The sequence below is a fragment of the Marmota monax genome, unplaced genomic scaffold (assembly GCF_021218885.2).
Source record: "Marmota monax isolate L192 unplaced genomic scaffold, Marmota_monax_Labrador192_F-V1.1 WCK01_AAM20220418_F8-fsc00086, whole genome shotgun sequence".
Classification (NCBI taxonomy): domain Eukaryota; kingdom Metazoa; phylum Chordata; class Mammalia; order Rodentia; family Sciuridae; genus Marmota; species Marmota monax.
This window is the reverse complement of record NW_026693086.1, coordinates 4,268,403-4,288,249: the sequence shown is the minus strand read 5'-3', so window position 1 is coordinate 4,288,249 and position 19,847 is coordinate 4,268,403. Positions and strand designations below refer to the sequence as shown.

General features: G+C 58.2%; 1 protein-coding gene across 3 annotated transcripts in view; it reads right to left on the bottom strand.

The window, feature by feature from the left end:
• Window positions 1–15,947, bottom strand: part of Il4r (interleukin 4 receptor) — a 33,929-nt gene extending 17,982 nt beyond the window's left edge. Inside the window, exon 1 of one of the 3 annotated variants that reach the window (XM_046454547.2) lies at window positions 15,831–15,947. The gene's annotated coding sequence lies outside the window, so the exon portion shown is untranslated. Of the gene's footprint in view, window positions 1–8,482; window positions 8,565–15,830 lie in introns of those variants that run through there. The other 2 variants (XM_046454549.2, XM_046454548.2) reach the window with 2 other exon arrangements.
• Window positions 15,948–19,847: the final 3,900 nt, after the last annotated feature.

The following is a 19,847-nucleotide window of genomic DNA, read 5'->3' as shown; positions in this document are numbered from 1 at the left end:
GCGAGGAACTGCAGCCCTGGGCCAGGGACAGCCAGAGAGAGGAGGCGAAGGTCCGCTGGACCCGGGCCCCTGCGGCCCCCTGCAGACCCCGAGAGCCACGGGTGGATGGCGGAGGCGCCGGACAGCAGGACTGACCTCACCGAAGCCCGCAGGCACTGCTCAGCTCGCGGTCAGAGTGGCCACACTAACGTGGCCACCTGTGCTGTCCCTGCTGAAGGCGCGACGGCAAGCACAGACACCAGACAAACTGGGACAGGGGACAGCAGGGGAAGGAGCGAGCGCATGGCCTCGGGGACAAGGAACCCCGGGGAGCCCCCCCCCTTTCTGCAGCCATCTGTCATCCCCAGAGCCAGAGCAGCTGGGCGCAGGGGCCTGACACACGCTGTGCCTGAAACTTATCATTTTTACCTCTTGGTGCCAGGGAGGCTTCACCACTGAGCCACGTCCCCAGCCCTTAGGTATGTATTTATTTATTTATTTGAACAGGGTCTTGCTAAACTGCTGAGGCTGGCCTTGAACCTGTGATCCTCCTGCCTCAGCCTCCCGAGCCGCTGGGACTACAGACATGTAGGTACCACTGTGCCTGGCTCTGTAACTGTTTCTAGAACAAATTCACGTTGGATGGGATGTGGGGTCAGCCAGGGGTGGGAGGAGGTGTGACATCTTCCCAAAACCCCGATTTGCCCTCCTTGCTGAAGGTCACACTGAGGATCAAGGAAAGGGGTGTGAGCAGGGTGTGTGCCGCGGGGTCCCCGATGCCTGTGTCCTCCACGCGGCCCCAGTGACTTTCATGCTCACAAGTTCACCCATGCTCACAGTATCCTGCGGCAGAAGACACAGAGGCGTCCCGTCAGCCCTCATTCTGGATGACAAGAAACAGAGAAGTTGGGATACACTTCAAGGTCACACAGCAGGACCAGCACAGTCAAGTGCCCCCCTCAAGGCAGAGGGAAACGTCACCCCGTGGCAGTCAGGGTGGCTACCTTTGATCTACTGCCAAGGACACACCCAGACACTCAAGCGCACGTGAGCGCACACACGGGCTCGCCTGGCGGGGGGGACACGTGGGGTGGCTGTGTTTCGAGGAGCCATGGCCTGATGAGGTCTCGCTGGGGCAGAGGATCAAAGGAATTAGGATAAATGACAGCCCCAGGATCAGGGTCAGGCCTGTGGCCAGACAAGTTCAAGTTCAGGGTCTGCACCAGGGATTCCTGGTGGGCGGGGTCTCCCTCCTGGGCCATGGCCCTCCTGGGCAGGGAGGCCCGGGAGGAGCCGCCTCTTCTGGTACCTTCTCAGGACGCTGGCGCCAGGGTCAGGGCGGAGCGGGGCTGGCCCACGGCTTCCTCAGACTCAGCCAAGTCTTTGTGCAAACAACCCCGGCTCGTCCAGCGCCTGTGCAGACGCTTGGCTCAGGGCTTCGGAAGCCCTGCGTGGGGCTGGTCCAAGAACCTGCCAGAGGGCGGCTGTCCCCACTTTCTGGATAAAGAAACTGAGGTCAGAGAGGTCAAGTGCCTTGCCGGTTGGCTCCCACAGCTGGCCGGAGGGCAGGGCTAGTTCCAGGACCCCAGTCCGTCCGCTTCTGAGACCGAGGTGCGTTGCAGTAGATGAGAGCCTGCAGCTTCTCCCAGAACTGCAGGCTGGACCCCAGAAGATGACGTGAAATGAGCTAGAAGAACCCTAGGGCATGTCAGACCGGAAAGTGGCAGAAAAGCCGTGGGGGGGTTCCATTTTAATGGTGCTGCAGCAGTTTAAGAAAAAAAAAAAGTCACCTGAGGTCATATGAATAGAGGTCTAAGATCCAGCACAAAGGAGGTAAGAGTGTCCAACTGTGTGTCCCTTGCAAATGAGGACTGCTGTGATCACAACCAGCACCGAGAGGACGTGACACCCCAGAGAGTCTTTACCTATGTCCTTCAGCCCCGTCGTTCACCTAACACACAGTATTTACCACACGCCAAGTTTTCTTCTAGTCGTTTTACGCGTATTAACTCGTTTCCATTCGAAACAGCCTTATAAAGCGGGCATTATCACTTTCTCCTTTTCCTGATGAGGGACTCAAGACAGAAAGGTGGGTGACCTGCCTGAGGTAGCCCAAGTGTGACCGGGTTACGATTTGAACCCAGCACTCAGGCCCCTCAACCACTCTCTCTGCCTGGAACCCCACACCCTGAATGTTCTGGGGTCACTGACCCATCTGCATATCTGATGCCATATGAGCCCTCTCCCTAGCAAGCGCACACAGTTAATATTGCTCTCTGTTCAGGGGTTCAGGGATTCCCCCAAAGCCCAAGTGTGGACTCCGAGTCAAGGTCCCCTCCTCTGGGCAGTGGCAGCCATGAGGGTCTTCTGGCAGGAGAGTGACATGATTTTTTCAAAACCCGTCCTGGGGCTGAGCGAGGTCTCTGGGGAAGGGCAGTTAGCAGTCTCTGCAGACCTGTGCCACCCTGTCTCTCCACGCTGTGGCCAGAGTCATTTTTAAGCCATGCACCATATGTAAGAGCCTTCGTATATAAAGAGATCTTACAAATCAACAAGACAAACACTCCTTTAAGAAAAATAGGCAAAGGACATAAATATTTCATGAAAAAATTGATGCTAGAAGATGTGAAATAGCCACCCTCAAGATGCTGCTCCTTTGTGAAGCTCAAGGTAGCTAGTCGGACATCACGCATTTGTCTGTGCATATATTTTTGGTCTCTCCCAGCCCATGTCACCCTCTAAGTTTCCTTTTTATCCTCCCTCCCTGCCCCCCAAGCCTCCAGGGGCCCTTGGAGCCCTGACACAGCCCAGCTCCTTCCTCCCGGGAAGATGGAGCCCCCAAACCTCTTCCACCTCTCAAGTCAGCCTTCCCTGGCCCCAGCCCCATCTGCCCGGGGCTTTCTCCTGAAGTCTGTCACCCCACTTTGTTTATTTCTGTCACTGCTTATCACCATCTCTGATCACATTAGTGAGGTTAAGCGTGTGAGTGTCGATCTGATTTCAGGATGTGGATGGCAAAGATCTGGTGGCAGAGAACGTTTTCAACTTCCCTACATCAAAAGAAGGGAAAAGGGGCTGGGGGTGGAGCTCAGGGGTGGAGCATTCGCCCAGCCTGGGGGAGGCCCTGGGTTCCGTCTACTGTATCAGGACAGCGTGGCAAGGAAAAGATGAGGAAAAGGTAGCCGTGCACCGTGCGTAAGAGCCTTCATATATAAAGAGACCTTACAAATCAACAAGACAAACACCCTCTAAGAAAAACAGGCCAAGGTCATAAATGGTTCATGAAAGAAGTTGATGCTAGAAGAGGTGAAATAGCCACCCTCAAGATGCTGCTCGATGGTGAAATTGAGAGCGTAAGAGATAGCGAGTCAGACATTACGCATTGGTCTATGCATATGTTTTTGGTCTCTCTCTATGAGAATGTGAGAGGGCAGAAATGTCTCCCCCGGTCATTGCTTTGTCCCCAGTATCGACAGCAGTGCGCGACACCTACAGGCCACGTGCTCAGTCAGCACCGATTAGTGAGTGAGTGAGTGGTAAAACCTCAGCGACGACACTCCATCATCTGTTTTAAACCAAGACCACCTACCAGGCTCTTGCCCGTGATAACTGCAGTGTATGGTGCTGCTTCTGGGTTCCAAGTGCGCACAGTGCATTCGTCACTCGGTTCTTACAGTCCTGTGAGGCAGGTGCCATTAACACCCATTTACAGATGAGCCGATGGAGGCCCAGAGAGGTCAGAACACCTTCTCGTGGTCACAGAGCCAGGATGAACCCGGGCAGCTGCCCGGCCCCTGGAAGATGCTCTGATCAGATAGAAAAAGTGAGGCCCAGAGAGGGCAAGGGGCAAGGTCAAGGTCACGGAATTAGGAAGCAGCAAGGTCAGTGGACACCCCGCCACTCACTTTACAAAAGCATCACCGGGAGGTGAACCGCGAGCCTTGGGGGGTCAGAGCGTCCGGGCCCCTGGTCTTCAGCCCCCTTGGCTGGAAAGCCTGTCCCCAAGATGGGCGGGTCCTCGGGCAGGAAGCAGCCAGCGTGACGGGTAGCACTTTGCAGAGGAAGTGGGGCGCGGACTGCGGGTGGCCTCCGGAGCACTGACCCCTGGGCCTCCCCTCTGGGGCTGGCCTGGCCTGGAGTCCCTCGGCCTGCAGGACAGCTGGGCCGGGCTGGCCAGAGGCCAAGGACACACTGATCCCGGGGCAGTGCCTGACCAGTTCCCAGAAACGGCCACCACGTTGGCAGCCCCCCCTCCCCGGGTGCTGAGCATGGCCAGGGCCCCCCAACGCCCTCAGCTCCGCCCGCCTGGCCCGGCTGGTGGGAGGGAGGGACGGCCACAGCCCCGTCCTGCTGCCCACAAGCCCAGCGGACAGAGGTCAGCCCCTCCCTGGGCACCTGCGGTCCCCTCGCAGGCCCTCACCACCCCCCACCCTCTGCTCTTGTTGCAGGAGTTTTCTGAACACCTACTGTGTGCAGGTGACACCAATGCCACCACCACTCAGTGGTCCGTCCCTTTCTTGTCACAGGTACTCGGGCAGACGCAGGCCCCTGGTGCACTTTGAGCGGGGACATAGAACAAGGTTTTTAAGGTCCCCGGGCTGGGTGCACAAAAGCCCAGGGGTGGAGGGTGGCCAGGGACAGGGGGGCTGCTGCCCTGGTCCCAGCAGGGGCCACGGGGCTCCCAGGGGCTGAGGGCAGAGGGACGAGGGTGGCCCCCGGGGACGGCTGGCAGCTTGCTGTGGGGGGGGGATAGGAGACAGGACGAGGATCTGGTGACTCTGGGGGGTAGGGACTGCGGGGACCCAGCCTCTTGGGGGCTCAGGTGGCCCTGGGTGGGGGACCGCCTGGTCCTAGAGGGTCAGGTTTCTCCGAGGGGGTCACAGAGCTCTTAGGACCTCCCCTCCCCCATGGTGCGATCATCAAACCCAGTGACAGATTCTGCAGGGTCCCTGGGGAGGGAAGCAGGAGGGACTGGGGGCTGGTGGCCTCGCTGCAGAGGTGGGGGGCGGCCGAGGGCGGGGGCAGGACGTCCTGGAGGTCTGCAGGCGGGTTCTGGGGTCATCAGCGAAGGCCAAGTGCACAGGGACAGGGACAGGGGAGGGCTGGAGACCATGGGCCTCCTTCACAGGACAGGGCCCGGGCCAGATGTCCCTGGAGGGGCGCAGATTGTCGCCACATGCCCAGGGCCACCCTGAAGCACCGGGACTCTTCCTGCTGGCTAGACTAGGGGCCGGGCCCCTGGGGAAGCCCCAGGTGACCCCTCCGGGTCCTAGCCATCAAGCCCGGCCCTGAGCGCGCACTGAGGAGCGGTCCCCGCCGGCCACCCAGGGCCAGCTCCTGCCCGCCTGCTCCCTGTGCCCGGCTCACCGCGGCCTGCTGGGCACCGCGTCCCTTACGCTCAAATCGCCACAACCTCAGGGACCCCACTGTCCTGGGCTCCGGCGCGCAGTGGGGCGCCTCCCCGGCGCTGTCCCCCAAAGTGGCTCCCCCCACCCCCACCCCCTCCAGGCACTGTCCCCAGGGCTGGAATTTTCCGCCTCGCAGCGGCATAAACACTGCCCGATTCTGGCCGGGAGTCCCCTGCAGCAGGCACAGAACTGGGCTCCCCTCCAGGCAGCCGGACGGCATCTCCCCGGGCGTCCTGCACAGCCCAGGGGCAGGGACCAGGAGGCTGGCGCCAGGAGCTGATGGCAGAGTGGCCAAGTGACATCCGGCTCCTGGTGGACAAGCCCCCCGTGTGTCCCCGGTCCCACTGGCCATTAGTGGCGATGCCCTGAGCCCCTCTGAGCACGGGTTCCCCCGCCCCCCGCCCCAAAGAGCGACAGCTTCTCTCACCAGGCTGCTTAGGAGCCTTGGACCCTCCCTTAACCACCCGACCCGACCAGAGGAGCACAGCAGGTGGGTTAATAGCATCCTCATTGTAAAGATGGGAAATGGAGGCCCAGAGAGGTCCAGGAACCTGCCTAAGGATGCACAGCCCGTAAATAGTGGGGCTGGGATTCGAACCTAGACTTTCTAATTCTGGAGTCCATGGTACTGTGCCCAGCACCCAGGAAGCATTCACAGACTCGATCCTCTACTACCTGCCTCTGTTTGCCCCTCTCAGTAAGCCCAGTGTGGAAGATGGGGCCCCACATTCCCCGGGCACAGAAGAAGAGACTGAGGTTCAGTGGGGTCAGAAATTTCCTGCGATGATGAAGCAGGAAACTGTCAGTCAGGACTGGAGCTCTGTCACTGCTGGCCCAGCCCTCGCCCGGAGAGTGTCTGTTTCAACATGAGCAGGACTTTGCCCCTGGCCAGCCCAGAGCCAGGGACGTGTGGCCACAGATTAGAGTTCCCTGTTTGCATCCTGTCTGGGGAGGGGGAGGTGCTGTCTCTGGGTTCTTCCTGTTATCTCACCCACAGTGCTCCTCACCTGGGAGGGGACACCCAGACACGGAAGGCCTCCACGTGGGCAGGGACCCCAGAGCATCTACGACGCAGAAGCATGCCCCGGGGACTAGGTGCAAGCTCCACTCTGATTGGCTGAGAGATCCTACAAGCTGGGGTCCACTCAGAGCCTCAATCTCCTCATCTGGGTGATGGGGACAGGACCATTTGCTTCACTGGGTGATTGCAAGGAGGCAAAGAGACCATGGCGTGGTGGGGGAAGCCTAGGACAGCGTTGGTGGAGTGGGTGGCAGAGGCTCTACCCTGAGGTCGACGTTCGCCATCACAGCCCAGGCTGACGGGTCTCAGGGACACAAGTGTCTTCCTGGGAAGCAGGCCAGGCTCAAAAGAGCACGTGGCTCCATTTATATGCAGCTTAAAAGGAGAGGACCTTTCCTGGGGTTAGAAGTCAGGGGGGTGTCCTGGGGGAGGGGGTGCAGCCAGAGGTGGCAGCAGGGGACCTTTGCAGGGGCTGTTAAGCTACTAATTCGTACAAATGCCTAGACCTTTACCCCCTCTGTGCTCTGCACACACAGGTTGCAAGAGAAAGGCAAAGAGCCAGGCAGAGGCTGGCGCCATGGCACACGCTGTAATCCCAGCAACTTGGGAGGCTAAGGTAGGGGGATTGCAGGTTCGAGGCCAGCCTCAGCAACTTGGTGAGGCCCGGTCTCAAATAAAAAATAAAAAAAATTAAAGGATGTAGCTCAGTGGTAAGGCTCCCTTGGGTTAGATCCCCAGTACCCAAAATATGTGAATAAATAAATAAAAATATTTTTGAAAAGCCTGGCAGAGACATTGCTTGCAATCTCAGCCACTCAGGAGGCTGAGGTGGGAGGCTGAGGTGGGAGGCTGAGGCGGGAGGATGGCGTGAGCCCAGGAGTTCTGGGACAGCCTGGGCCACACAGTCTCTTAAGAAAAAGAAAAAAATGAAAAAAAACTAAACTTAAAGAAAAACAGCTCCGCAGGAAGGAAGCCGCGGGGCCTGCCGTCCAGGGTGTGGGGTAGTCAGCAAGGACCTGGGGACCTTGAGTCCTTGAACCCTCTGCATGACTCTGGGGTCCCCAGGCCTCCCTGACGGGCCTCCTTCCCTCCTCTCACCTGTCCCCAGCAGCAGGGGTGGCCGCCTGGGGCAGCTCCACGCAGGTCGCCCCCCCTGGAGGGAACTGACGCCCCAGGAGGACCCGGATGGAGACCTAGCAGTGGACAGTGGGCGCCTGACAGTGCAGACCTGCGCCTGACCCTGACCCCGGCGCCCACTCTCCTCCTGGGCACAGGTCCCGGGGCTGCCAGGTCTCTTGGTTTTTGAAAAGCAGCTGGACTCCGCCTGCTTACGTGTGTTGTCCTTTTATTTTATTTTGGGGTCCTGGGGATTGAACTCAGGGACATTCGACCCCTGAGTCCCCCCCAGTCCTGTTTTGCATTGTATTTAGAGACAGGGTCTCCCTGAGTTGCTTAGCGCCTCGCTTTGGCAGAGGCTGACTTTGAACTCTCGATCCTCCTGCCTCAGCCTCCCGAGCTGGGATGACAGGGGTGCCCCGCGGTGCCCATTTACATGAGTCATCTTGATGGCCCTGAAGTCCCACCGTGTGGCCCCTGTGTGGCTACAGTCACCAGCTGGTGCCCTCTGGGGTGGGGGTTGACTGTCCCGAAATGCTAGAGGCCCTCGCACGGGGGAAAGGGCAGGGACGGACCCCACTGCAGCCCAAGCCCTGGCACCTGCAAACATTGGAGGCCGCCCTCCCCTCCCCCTGCTCTGCTCACTGGTTGCCATGGTGATGAGGGTCCCCATGCCCTGCCCGGTGTCCCTGAGCTGCGCCCCGTGTCCGAGGGGATTCCTAAACCTCTGGAAGCCCCACGGCCCCCTCCCCACTGGGGAGCCCCTTCCTGCCCCGCCTGGCGGTCCCCAGACCTGCCCCAGGCTGCCCCCTCCCCACTCAGGTGGCTTCCTCCTGAGGACGTCCCCCAGGGCCTCGGTCACCTTCCTCCTGCCCGGGGCTCTGCCGCCCACCCTCTCCCTTTCCAGGGCAGGGCTGGGTCTCGCTCGCGCCTCCTGGTGAGGGGCAGAGGCACCCACCTACGGTGGCCAAGCCAAGGTCACCCACGGCCTTGTGACGCGCTCACCCATGACTTACTGCACCTGTGACCGGTCTGCACGGGGCTGTTCCCAATGCCTTTTGTATTCCTTCTCATGTTTATATGTGTTTTTATTTTATTTGGCTGAGCTGGGATCAAACCCGGATTGAACTCGTGACCGTTTTAGCTGATAAGCCCAACAGGAGCCCGAGTGAGATGTGGTGGCCACCAGGTAGGAATGTGGGTTGCATCAACAAAGGTCTGTACTCCAAGTCCAAGGAGGCCAGTGCTCTATCACTGAGCCCCACCCCCAGCCCCACCTACCTTATTGATTTTCAGGAAAACCTGGAGAGAAAGGCAGGTCGGGTTACACCCCCCTTCAAGGATGAAGAAACGAGATCCCAACAGGAAGATGATCTGCTGGAGATTATGGTCACGCACAGAGACTAAAATGCGAGCCTTGTTTCTATAAAACTAATCTGATGCCCCGGGCTGTGGACATGGGAGGCTGAGGCAGGAAGGTCACTAGTTCATGGCCAGCCTCAGTGACTTAGTGAGGCCCTGAGTGGCTCAGCGAGGCCCTGTCTCAAAATGAAAAAATTAAAAAGGGTTGGAGAGGGGGCTTAGGGGGTCAGCACCCCTGGGTTCAATGCCCAGGACCAAAAAGAAAGCCAATCTGGGCAGACTGGGGGCAAAGCAAATTCCTGCCACTTTAGGGTTGAACCAAAGAAAGTAAAGAACTGAGAAATTAAACAAGAAAAATGCAAATCAGGATAACACAAAGGGGCTGGGCAGGGGCTCAGCGGCAGAGCTCGCCTGGCATGTGCGAGGCCCCGGGTTTGATCCTCAGCACCACATGAAAATGAACAATAAAATAAAGGCATAAAAAGTGTCACATCTGTTAGAAAATTAAAAAAGAAAAATAACACGGAGAAGAGTAATATTGATATTAAATAAGATGGGATTCAGCCAGGCGCGGTGGCGCACACCTGTGATCCTAGCAGCTCAGGAGGCTGAGGCAGGAGGATCGTGAGTTCAAAGCCAGCCTCGCCAAAGTGAGGCCCTAAGCAATTCCGTGAGACCCTGACTCTAAATAAAATGCAAAATAGGGCTGGGATGGGGCTCAGGGGTCAAGGGCCCCTGAGTTCAATCCCCAGAAACCTAACCCACCCCCCCAAAAAAAAGAAAAAAGATGGAATTCAAGATATTGAGGCAGAAAAGGGAGAACGTGGAGGTTTGTAGTGATAAGAGGAGCAATTCTCCAAGGAGTTGTGAGAGTCACGCAGCTTGCTCTACCCCAGGGCTATGTGCCCACAGCACCGCTCCAAAATGAAAGCAGAAAATCAGCAGAAGCCCGAGGAGCCGGGTTCAGATCCTCCAGTGCAGAAAGACACAGAGGAACCCAGAAGACAGAACAACGCGATTAGCGCCCCTGAGCTCATGGACGCGGTTCTAGAACTTTACACACCACAGAAAAATACATCCTTTAAAAGTACAGGAGGAACATGCAGGAAAAAAATGACCTGAAAACCCTACAAAGACCTCAGCAAATTCTCTGTCGTGGGGAGGGAAGTCACGTATCTTGATCTTAATGATCATCATGACCCAATTTCAAAGTCAACAAAATGACTTAGAAAACAACCCCAAATATTTTAAAAGCCCATGACACTTTCAATAACTCTTCAAAAGGAAATTGAAAGGGACATTATAAACTATTTGGATGGTGGAGGTCGGTGGGACCAGAGTTATCGAAGGAAGCCAAAGCAGCATTTCAAGTCAAAGTCATAGCCATTCAGCCCAAAATGGAGTTAACTGGAAAACAAGAAACCCTGAGAGCAATGGTTAGCCTCCAACAAGGAATCTCAGCAAAGAAGGATCTCTGACGGGCAGACACTCATGTAGAAGAAAAAGATGAAGGATTTAGCTGACGAGCCCAAGTGGGACATAGCTGCTACAAAGCAAGAATGCAGGTCGCTTCAACAAAGATATATACTCTAGCTCCAAGGAGGTCATAGTCTTCTCTTGTTTGACTGGGAAGGCTTTGGAAGAGGCTACGGATGGCTGAATTGAATTATGTCCCAAGCCAGACTGTGATCATCTCTTCAGGAGGATTGCAAGTTCAAAGCCAGCCTCAGCAAGATCGGGGCCCTAAGCAACTCGGTGAGACCCTGCTAATTAAAGGAAGACTTATAGGAAGCGTAGTTCTGCACGGGCCACGGGTGTGTGTTCTGAGAGAGAGAGAAATCCAGGGCTCGGGGGGGGGGAAAGAGGGAGTCACTACCCCTAAGGGGCAAGAACTAGACAGAGCCAGAAACTGGAAGCTCCCAAAAGCTCATTTGGCTCAATCTCAGGAAAGATGCTCCCCAGCTGCAGTTGCTCAGCTGTGGAGTCCACGGCCTCTGGAGGCCGGCCTCTGCGGGATGGAGGGGAGGCCCAGCCAGGATGGGCACCCCTCCCCCGACGGTTTCACTTCCTCTTTCCAGGAGACGGAGCCCTTCCCTGGCTACTCCAGGAAAACCTCAGGGCTCCCCAAGTTCTCTAAAACAGATGAGGCACCCCCTTATTTCCAACCACGAAACTGGTCAGGGCTGCTCCCCGAGCTGGCGGGAGGGGGCCGGGGTGGGAGGCGGGGGCTTCTGGATCAGCGGCCCCCGCTCTGAACCAGACTCTGCCTGTGACTGTGGCAGCCAGTGAGTGTCCACCCGGGCCCCGGGTTCCCCCTAGGGAACTGGGGGCCATGCCCTGCTCACCCCCAGGACTCCTCCCTGCCTGGTCCCTGACCTGGAGCCCAACTTCCGCTCTCCTTGGCGCCCTCTGCCCTCTGCTTTCGAGCGTGGGGAGTTGCTCAGCTCAATTACCACCTGTAAGACTACTGGGGGGCCCAGTGCCACGGACTGGCAGGTCCAGCCAGCAACTGCGACAGCCACTAACCTATCCTTCTCCTGTGCACTCACTTCCACCCCACCCCACCCACTTCTTGGTCTGGAACAAACCCACCAAGCCCGTTTCACCTCAGGACCTTTGCACACGCCGTTCCCGCTGCTGCCTGGTTCCCCCCTCTGTCCACAGAGCCACGTGTCTTGGGACTTCAAGTCTCAGCTCCCTCCTGGGTGTCACCTTCCCCACTAGACTGTCAATCCCACGAGGGCCCTTGCTACTGGGTAACTCTCGAAGGTGTCCCCAGTCCCTGGTCTGTCTGTGGCGTGAGCATGAGCCCCCAGGCTGCTGCGGCTGCCACCCAGGACACGTAAGAGCTGGTTATCGTCACTCTGTCCACGGGCTGTGCCGGCTGCAGGCTGCAGACTCCTTAGACGGAGCCCCAGGCCCGCCCCCCCAAGCCCTTGCCAGGCTTCCCGGCCTCTGCCAGCACCCACTTCCTCCCTGTCCAGATGTGGGCCCAGCTGGAGATGGCCTGGGCGGGAGGTCATGGCTCTGGATCTCTGAAGCAGCCCGGAGAAGGTCAGGAGGCCCGCGGGGGCCCAGGGGGAGGATGAGTCAGTCTGAGCCGAACCTGAAACCTCAGGGCTTCCTCCACTCTTCCTGGAAAGGCGAGAACTGGCACCTCAGACGCAGCTGTGCCCGCAGCCCGGGTGGCCCACGCCAGCCGGAAGTGGGGTCCCTGGCACTCCTGGGGTCCCTCCCCGGGGTCCCCTCTTCCCCAGGCCTCGTCCCTTGTCTCTCAAATGCCACCTCCTCCCAGAGGTTCTCCCCGATGCCACCTGTGCCCGGCTTGACATCGGTCCCTGGCACAGGATGATGGGGGTCCCCGACCCTCATGGGGAATCCAGGATCAGAATCAGGTTGCAGAAGACCCTCGGGGTAAAATACCAGGAGCTGTGCCCGCCCAGGGCTCTGCAGCAGCCTGCACCCTCCCGTGAGCACCAAGACATGGGTGTCGCGCCAGGGGCGAGGCCGAGGCCCTCAGAGCCGCACGGTTGGTTCAGGACACGATTTACTTCCAAATACGTTACGACAAACTCGATTTTCCGAGCTCCTGGGCTTCAGAAGGACAGATTAAGGTCGTGGATCCGTATACATTTACTTTTTTTGCTTAATGCCCGTCTGAACTGCAGGACACCAAGGGCCTGGTCTAACGCTCTGTCACCAGCACCTGGCACATCCAGGTGCTCAGTAAACCCTCAAAGAAGAAATGAACGAGGCAACCGGGTGCTGGACCCGGAGCTGCGACTCCATCCCAAAAGGGGAGAGAGAGAGAGCAATCGCAGAGCCCCTTCCACAGGCAAGGTGTCTGTAAACACTAGGTAGTTTTTATGGCCGGACGCGGTGACGCTCACCTGTCATCCCAGCAGCTCAGGAGGCTGAGGCAGGAGGATAGCAAGTTCAAAGCCAGCCTCAGCCTCAGTGAGGTGCTAAGCAACTCAGTGAGACCCTGACTCTAAATAAAATACAAAATAGGGCTGGGGATGTGGCTCGGTGGTCGAGTGTCCCTGAGTTCAATCCTCAGTACCAACCAACCAACCAACAAAAAAACCTATGTCATGAACACTCTCATTCCAAATACCCATGACAAACCAAGGGAGGCTCAGAGAGGTCGAGCAACTTCCTCAGGACGGCACAGCTACGAAGCAGCAAGCTAGGGCCCCTATCTTTGAACCTGTGCCCTTCTTTCTGCCTCAGAGACCCAGAACTATCTGCTGGGAAACCCAGCCAGTCCTGAGGGATGCTGCTGGCCCGTCGCCTCTGCAGGACCTCACCCCTCCTCTGGGTGCCCTGCTCCTTCTCGAGGCAGGTCAAGTCTGTGCAGCGTCCCAGCAAGCCCCAGCCTCCGCCATTCCCTGCCCAGCAGAGTCTGGCCAAGCGTGCCTGGGCAGGTCTCCACCGTGCCACCGAGTCCCTGGTGGCACCAGCAAACTGGCGACCAAATGGGAAAGATCGGGGGCTGGGAGGGAAGGTCGGGGTGAATCCTGCATCATTCTCAGATGTGGGAACCTGGGCGAGGCCCATACGTCTCTGGACCTCAGTGTCCTCATCTGCCAAATGGGTCAACTCAGCCGCCACCCCCCCTGGGGGTTCCTAGGAGGTGCAGACACCGCCGATGCGTCTATTTAACAAGCACACAGTGCTGGCTGGGCACCAGGCTCTGTTCTGTATGTTGGCCACAGTGGGACTCACGGGATCCTCATTGACGGGGCATAAGCCGCGTCTTTCTCCGGGTCCCCAGTGTTCCCAGAAGCGAGCTACATGGTAAGTAGCAAAGCCAGTCTTAGAACCTGGGGACCAGGCTCCTAACCTCTGAGCTCTACTTTCGGGCAGGTAGGGGCAGACAGAAACACTCACTGTGGACCTACTGTGTGATGGGAATTGCATTGCATATGTTTGAATATCTTTTTTTTTTTTTTTTTTTGCAGAACTGGAGATGGAGCTGGGGCCTCCCACATACCAAGCAGGTGCTCCACCGCTGAGCCGTCCCCAGCCCCGTGTTAAGAATCGGGGTGTCCTGCACCTCCATGAAAACCCTATTCCTACTCATGCGAGGAAGCTCTGCCCCAGATACAGTAGGGGCTGGCGGCCAGCTAGCCCCAAAGCCATCAGGTCCCCATTCCCCCAGGGGTGGTGAGGGCTGGGCAGGGGGGGGACTTGGGAAGCGGCTCTCTTCTCCCTCCCTGGACACTTAATGTCCTCTCCCCTGCAAACTCAGGAGGCCGCGTGCCTTAGCTGTGGCCACGCCTGGGCTTTCTGCGACTTGGTGACTGCTGTCTGAGGCCTATCACCCACTGAGTCACTGCGCAGACACTGGAAGGCCTTGGGTCCCCAGACCTGCCAATAACCGGGCATGTGGAACTGGGGCAGCTCTCTAGGGGTTTGTCCTCCCCAAGGCCCCCCTCCAGACCCGGAGCAGGGCGGGGCCCAGGAATCTGCCGGGACTCTGATGGCTAGCGCACAGGTCACCGCACTGACCCGGCTGCTGGGCCGGCCCCACCTTCCGCAGCTTTGGCCTGGCCCCTCCTGCTTCCCAGAGCAGACTCAGGAGTGCCCTGTGAAGAAAGCCTGTCCGCCTGCCTGGGAGAGTTGGGCACACCTGCTGGGGTCCCTCTGCCCAGGAAGCCCTCCTCAGCACTCCCCATGGCCACATCCACAGGGGGGAGCTGCTTCACAGCCAGCGGGTGCCCAGGCCGGGTGAGCCAGGCAGGGGCTCGGGGATGCTGGCCAGCGCCACCCCCACCCCATGCTGGGCCCCTGTGCCCTCATCTGTGTCATGGGCTGTGGCTGTCTGGAAGCCCCTGGCTGCTTGGGGCACCCTGGGCAGACTTGCCTCGGGGTTTCCCCTCTGCACTGTAGGAAGGGACTGATGTCCCTGCAAATGCCCAGGCTCCTTTAAAAGGCCACCTGCGGTGGGAGAAGCCAAAAACAGAGCCACAGCTCCCAGAGTCCCGGGGAAGGGCAGGGAGTAAGAGTCCCCGGGCAGGGCCAGCGCTGGCCTGGGGCACTCTCTGAATCCCAGCATGAAATTGCGGGCCCTGGGTCGGGCCTGGTTCTGAGAAATGCCGACCTTACTAAAAGAGAAAGAGACGGCGCGGGGGCGGAGCGAGAACCCGGGTCCCGGGCACCGCGGATCTGAAGGCCGGGAAGGGACCCGGGAATCTCCATTTTACAAAATTCCCCGGGAGGATCCGCTCCTGCGGGCGGTTTCGTGCGCACAGGGAGAGCTGGGACGCCGTGGTGGCTGGCGTTGGGCCCCGGGGTCCGGTCCGATCGGGCTCCCGGACTCGGCGGTGGGCGGCACCTCGGGCAAGTTAGGCGAGCCCCGGAGCCTGCGCGTCCTCGTCGTCGGTTAAATGACCATGACAGATCGCCCCCGACCGCAGAAACCTGCTTGCGGTTTCGCTCCGTGCCTTCAGCGCTCAGGACAGAACCCGAACCAAGTCCCCCAGGAGACGATCGCTGTGGCCAGGTCCGTGCGACACCGGGTCCCTGGACCTGGCGCCCGACTCCGCGGTCCTCCCGGCTCTCCCCACCTCCGGCTGACCTCCCGAGCGCAGAGCAGGGCGACGGCCCGGGGCGCAGGGCTGCGTGGCCCCAGACCGCCCTAACCCCACGCTCGCGACATTGCCAAGTCCCCGACGGGGGCTGCGCCTTTCGGGACTCGCCGGGTGCCCGAGCACCAGGGCCAGCCTCCCCGGGCCAGGCCAAGGGGACGGACCCCCGAGGCACGCGGGGAGGAACAGGCTTGGGGTTCCGCGGGGGCCCCAGCGGGCAGGCGTTCCCAGCGCGGGGTCGGGACGGTCCCCGAGGTCCCCTCCGCCCGGGGACCCAGCCCTTCCCGGGCTCCCGACGCGCGTCCCGGACGATCGCCCCGCGCTCCGATCCGCGCGGTCCCCGGGTCCTACCTGTGCGCCCCTGCTCCATTCGCTGTTCCGGCGCCCAAGCGGGAAGAGGCGACACTGGGCTGCCGGCCCTGGCCCGCGCCGCGCGGGGTTTTCCTAGGCTGGGGACCCGCCCGCCCGTCTTCCTGCGCCCCGCCCCGCCAGGACATTTGCATGCCCCGCCCAATCTATTTGCATGCACCGCACCGCCCAGGTCATTTGCATGCCCCGCCCAGTACATTTGCATGCCCCGCCCCGCTCCTGGCAGCCTCCGGGTGGAGGGAACCGATCTGTGCCCCTGTCGCCGTCCGTGAGAGTCACCGTCTCCCATGCAGCAGCCGAGATCGCCCCCCCGCGGACCCAGAGCCCCGCAGTGGTCCCCTTGCCCTGGGGACACAGTGCGAGCTGCAACCAGGCCTCCCAGGTTTAGCTGGGCCTGCCTCCTGCCCGGTCCCCTTCCCCGCCAGTCCCCTGGCCACATCTCTGCGGAGGGGGCCCTGGCGTTCGGGGCTGAGGGCTGCGCAGTCCGACCCCCTCCCCTTTCCCAGCAGCGCGCCTTCCAGGTGCCAATGTTTGCTCTTTCTCTGGGCGAATGTTTGCCGAGCGCCCGCGCTGGGAAAATGCAAAGAGCAAAACAACCTTCAGTCCACGGTGGTCAGGGCAACCGTGGGCCCTGGGCCAGCCTCCGCGGACGCGCGCACTTCCCCCCTCCTCGGGGTCACCTATGAGGATGGTCACCGCTGCCATCCATTTACAGTAGGGAAACTGAGGCACGGGGCTGGTAAGACCTTTGCTCAGTGGAGCTGGGATCGGAACTCAGGCTTCACAGACGGCTAGGTCACTGGTGGCCATAGAAGCCCAGATGGAGCCAGATGGTAGGGAAAGCAAACAAAACTGAACAAAGCATTTCAGCTAATGAAAAGTTCTAAGAAGAAAAATAAAATAAAACAAAGAGGGATCTATCTATTAGGGTGATGAGGCAGGCCAGGGAAGGCCTCTCTGAGAAGGGTACAGAAAACCTGAAGAGGCCCTGGAGAGAGAGCATATCTTAGAAAGCAGGGACAGCAAGTGCAAAGGCCCTGGGGTAGGAACCAACTTAGTTTGGTGGATGGTGGAGCTTCAATTGCTCGAAGCCAGGATGGCAGTGGAGCTTTGAGAGAGGTGAGAGGGAAAGAGAGATGAGGTAGACTCAGGCTGCGCACAGGAAGGCCAGAGAGTAATTTGACCCCTGTCCTCAAGGAGCTTCTAGTCCCATGGTGGAGGTGAACTGCTCAGAGACAGGGAGGGCCCAGAGGGATCAAGCCACATGGGGGAGGGTGAGCTCAGGAAGCAGCGGAGCTGGGGTGGGTGAAGGTCATCTTCCTAGGGGACAGGTCACAGCACTTGGATTATTCTTTCAAGCACTCACTCTGACTTGGCCCTTCTGTGTGCCTCACCCTGTGACAAATGCAGATGAGGAACAGACCAAGGCCCTGCCTCTGGGACCTCACGACCACGTGGGCAAGACCCTAAGTGATGGTCCAGTGGACCCAGTATTGGGAGTCAAGGTTGGCTTCCTGGAGGAGGTGGCTTCTGGTTGGGGACCCCAAGCATCAGTGGGGATGAGGGAGGAGACAGGACAGGTGGAGTGGGCGGCAGGGCGAATAACGGGGGTGAGACGTGCTGTGGGGGCGTAGGGGACCCACCACCCTCCAGCCTTTATGTATGGACACCTCGGTGTGCCAGGCCCTGGGCTGGGGTGGCAGAGAGTGAGAAAGACACGGCTGGGCTTCCTGGGCCCCGGGGGTCCGCTGGGCAGCCCCAGGTGACAGGCACCATCACACCACGGAGGGAGTGCAGTGACCCAGCTGAGTGGGACAGGCCTGGGGTGGGCCTTCCTTCCAAGAGGAGCAGGACCGTCCAGTCCAGGGGTGACCCCCACTCCCGTCCCCACCCCCACACCCCGCCCGTCGCAGCCCCTCCCCTCACTGCCCTTCACATGCTCCAGCGCAGTGCACCTGGGGCCCCAGGCGGTCTAGACCCCACCCTGCAGGTCCTCTCCTTCAGATGGAATCTTCTGGGGCCCTGAGTCGGAGCCCAGTCTCACTTGGAAGGCAGCAAAAGCCCCCCTTAGTCGTCCCTCGGGAGTGGGTGGCTCAGGCTCGCAGCCTGTTTTCTGAGTCTTTCAATCACCCTTCGCTGTCTTCTCGCCCGTCACCTGTGTCTGGGTGCCAGCTCTGGCCCCCACTGGGCTGTGTGGCTTGGGCCGAGGGGGTCTCCCTCAGGGGGCCCCACCATCCTCTCCGTTCCGTGGAGACGGCGCTGGACCCATCTCCTGGGGCTCCCTCAGGGGGACTAGCGAGGTGCACGTGTCGGTGCTTAGAACAGCGCCCACTGTGCCTTGGGCCCTTCCTTGGTAAATATTTATTAGAGCAGGGATAAGAAACACTTAATCAGAGCCTCTCCTTGAGCCCGTGGCTGAGTTGTGAAATGACATTCCAAACAGCCCTTCTGAGATCGGAAAGGATTGCACAGACGTGGTCAGATAGGAAGACGTTGGGGAAGTCTGGGGGAAGAATTATGGGGATTCTCTGTGCTCTCCTTGCAACTTTACTGTAACTCCAAGGTTATGTCAAAATGCAAAGTCGGAGAAAGCAGGTCATTGTTCTGAGGCCCGAGGTTTATCTTCTCATAAACTGTTTCAGTCATCAGCCATCCAAGCTGCCTGTCAGGTCTGGAAGTGGGCCTGGGGCCTCAAAATAATAAAAACTGTCTCCCAATCCAGGGGGTTCCCAAGTTCTTGCCTCATCACAAGTTCAGCCCACATTACATCACTACACAGTTAATCGTGTTGGAACCTATCTTTCTGTTTAAAAAAAAAAATGAATAGACTCGCCAGGCGCAGTGGTGCAATCCTGTAATCCCAGAGGCTCGGGAGGCTGAGACAGGAGGATCACAAGTTTGAGGCCAGCCTCAGCAACTTAGCAAGAACTACAGCAACTTAGCAAGTCCCTGTCTTAAAATAAAAAATAAAATGGGCTGGGGATGTGGCTTAATGGTTAAGCATCGCTAGGCTTAATATCTAGTACAAAAAATAATAATAATAGACTTTATTTTTGGGTACAGTTGCAGCTTGGTGGAGGAACCCTACAGCATGTCAGACCGGAAAGCGGCAGAAAAGCCGTGGGGGGGTTCCATTTTAATGGTGCTGCAGCAGTTTAAGAAAAAAAAAAAAAGTCACCTGAGGTCATATGAATAGAGGTCTAAGATCCAGCACAAAGGAGGTAAGAGTGTACAACTGTGTGTCCCTGTGCGCAATTTCATTTATTATTAACATCTTGCATCGGTGAAGTGCAATGAGGTGCAATGTTGGCGTTTTATTATTAAAGTCTAGAGTTGACGTTAAGTTTCAGTCTCTCTCTGTCGTCCAGTTCTGTATTGACAAATGCACTATGTCACATATCTACTGACAAAGTGACATAAAGAATAGTTTCTCCTTCTTAAAAATTCCCTTTGCCAGGGCTGGGGATGCCCGTGGGTGGTGGAGCACTTGATCATCACGCACGAGGCCCTGGGTGCCAGCCCCAGCTCCGGAAACCAAGAAAATAGCCCTCATGATCCATTATGCACCTCAAGCCCTGAAACCACTAAACGTTTTCCTGTCTCCATAGTTTTGCCCTCATTCAAGATGACACAGGGTTGGAACTAGTCTGTAGCCTCTTAAGACTGGCTTCTTTCACGAGCTTTTAAGATTCCTTCATGTCTTTTCCTGAGCTGTTTCACTAGCCCTGCCATTCTGAATACTGTAGTTTTATAGTAAGTTTAAACTTACTTAAAAGATTAAAAAAACTTTTAAGTTTGTTCTTCCCCTCATGACTACTCCAGGTCTTTTGATTTTCTACCTGATATTTAGAATCAATCTGTTGACACAAAATAACTTTCACAATTTGACTTTCTGGGGTTCTGATCCAGGTTGTGAGAATAAACTTGGGAAGAAATATCAGCTGAACAATATGGAGTCTTTGTATCCATGAACATAGACTACCTTTCCATTTGTTGAGC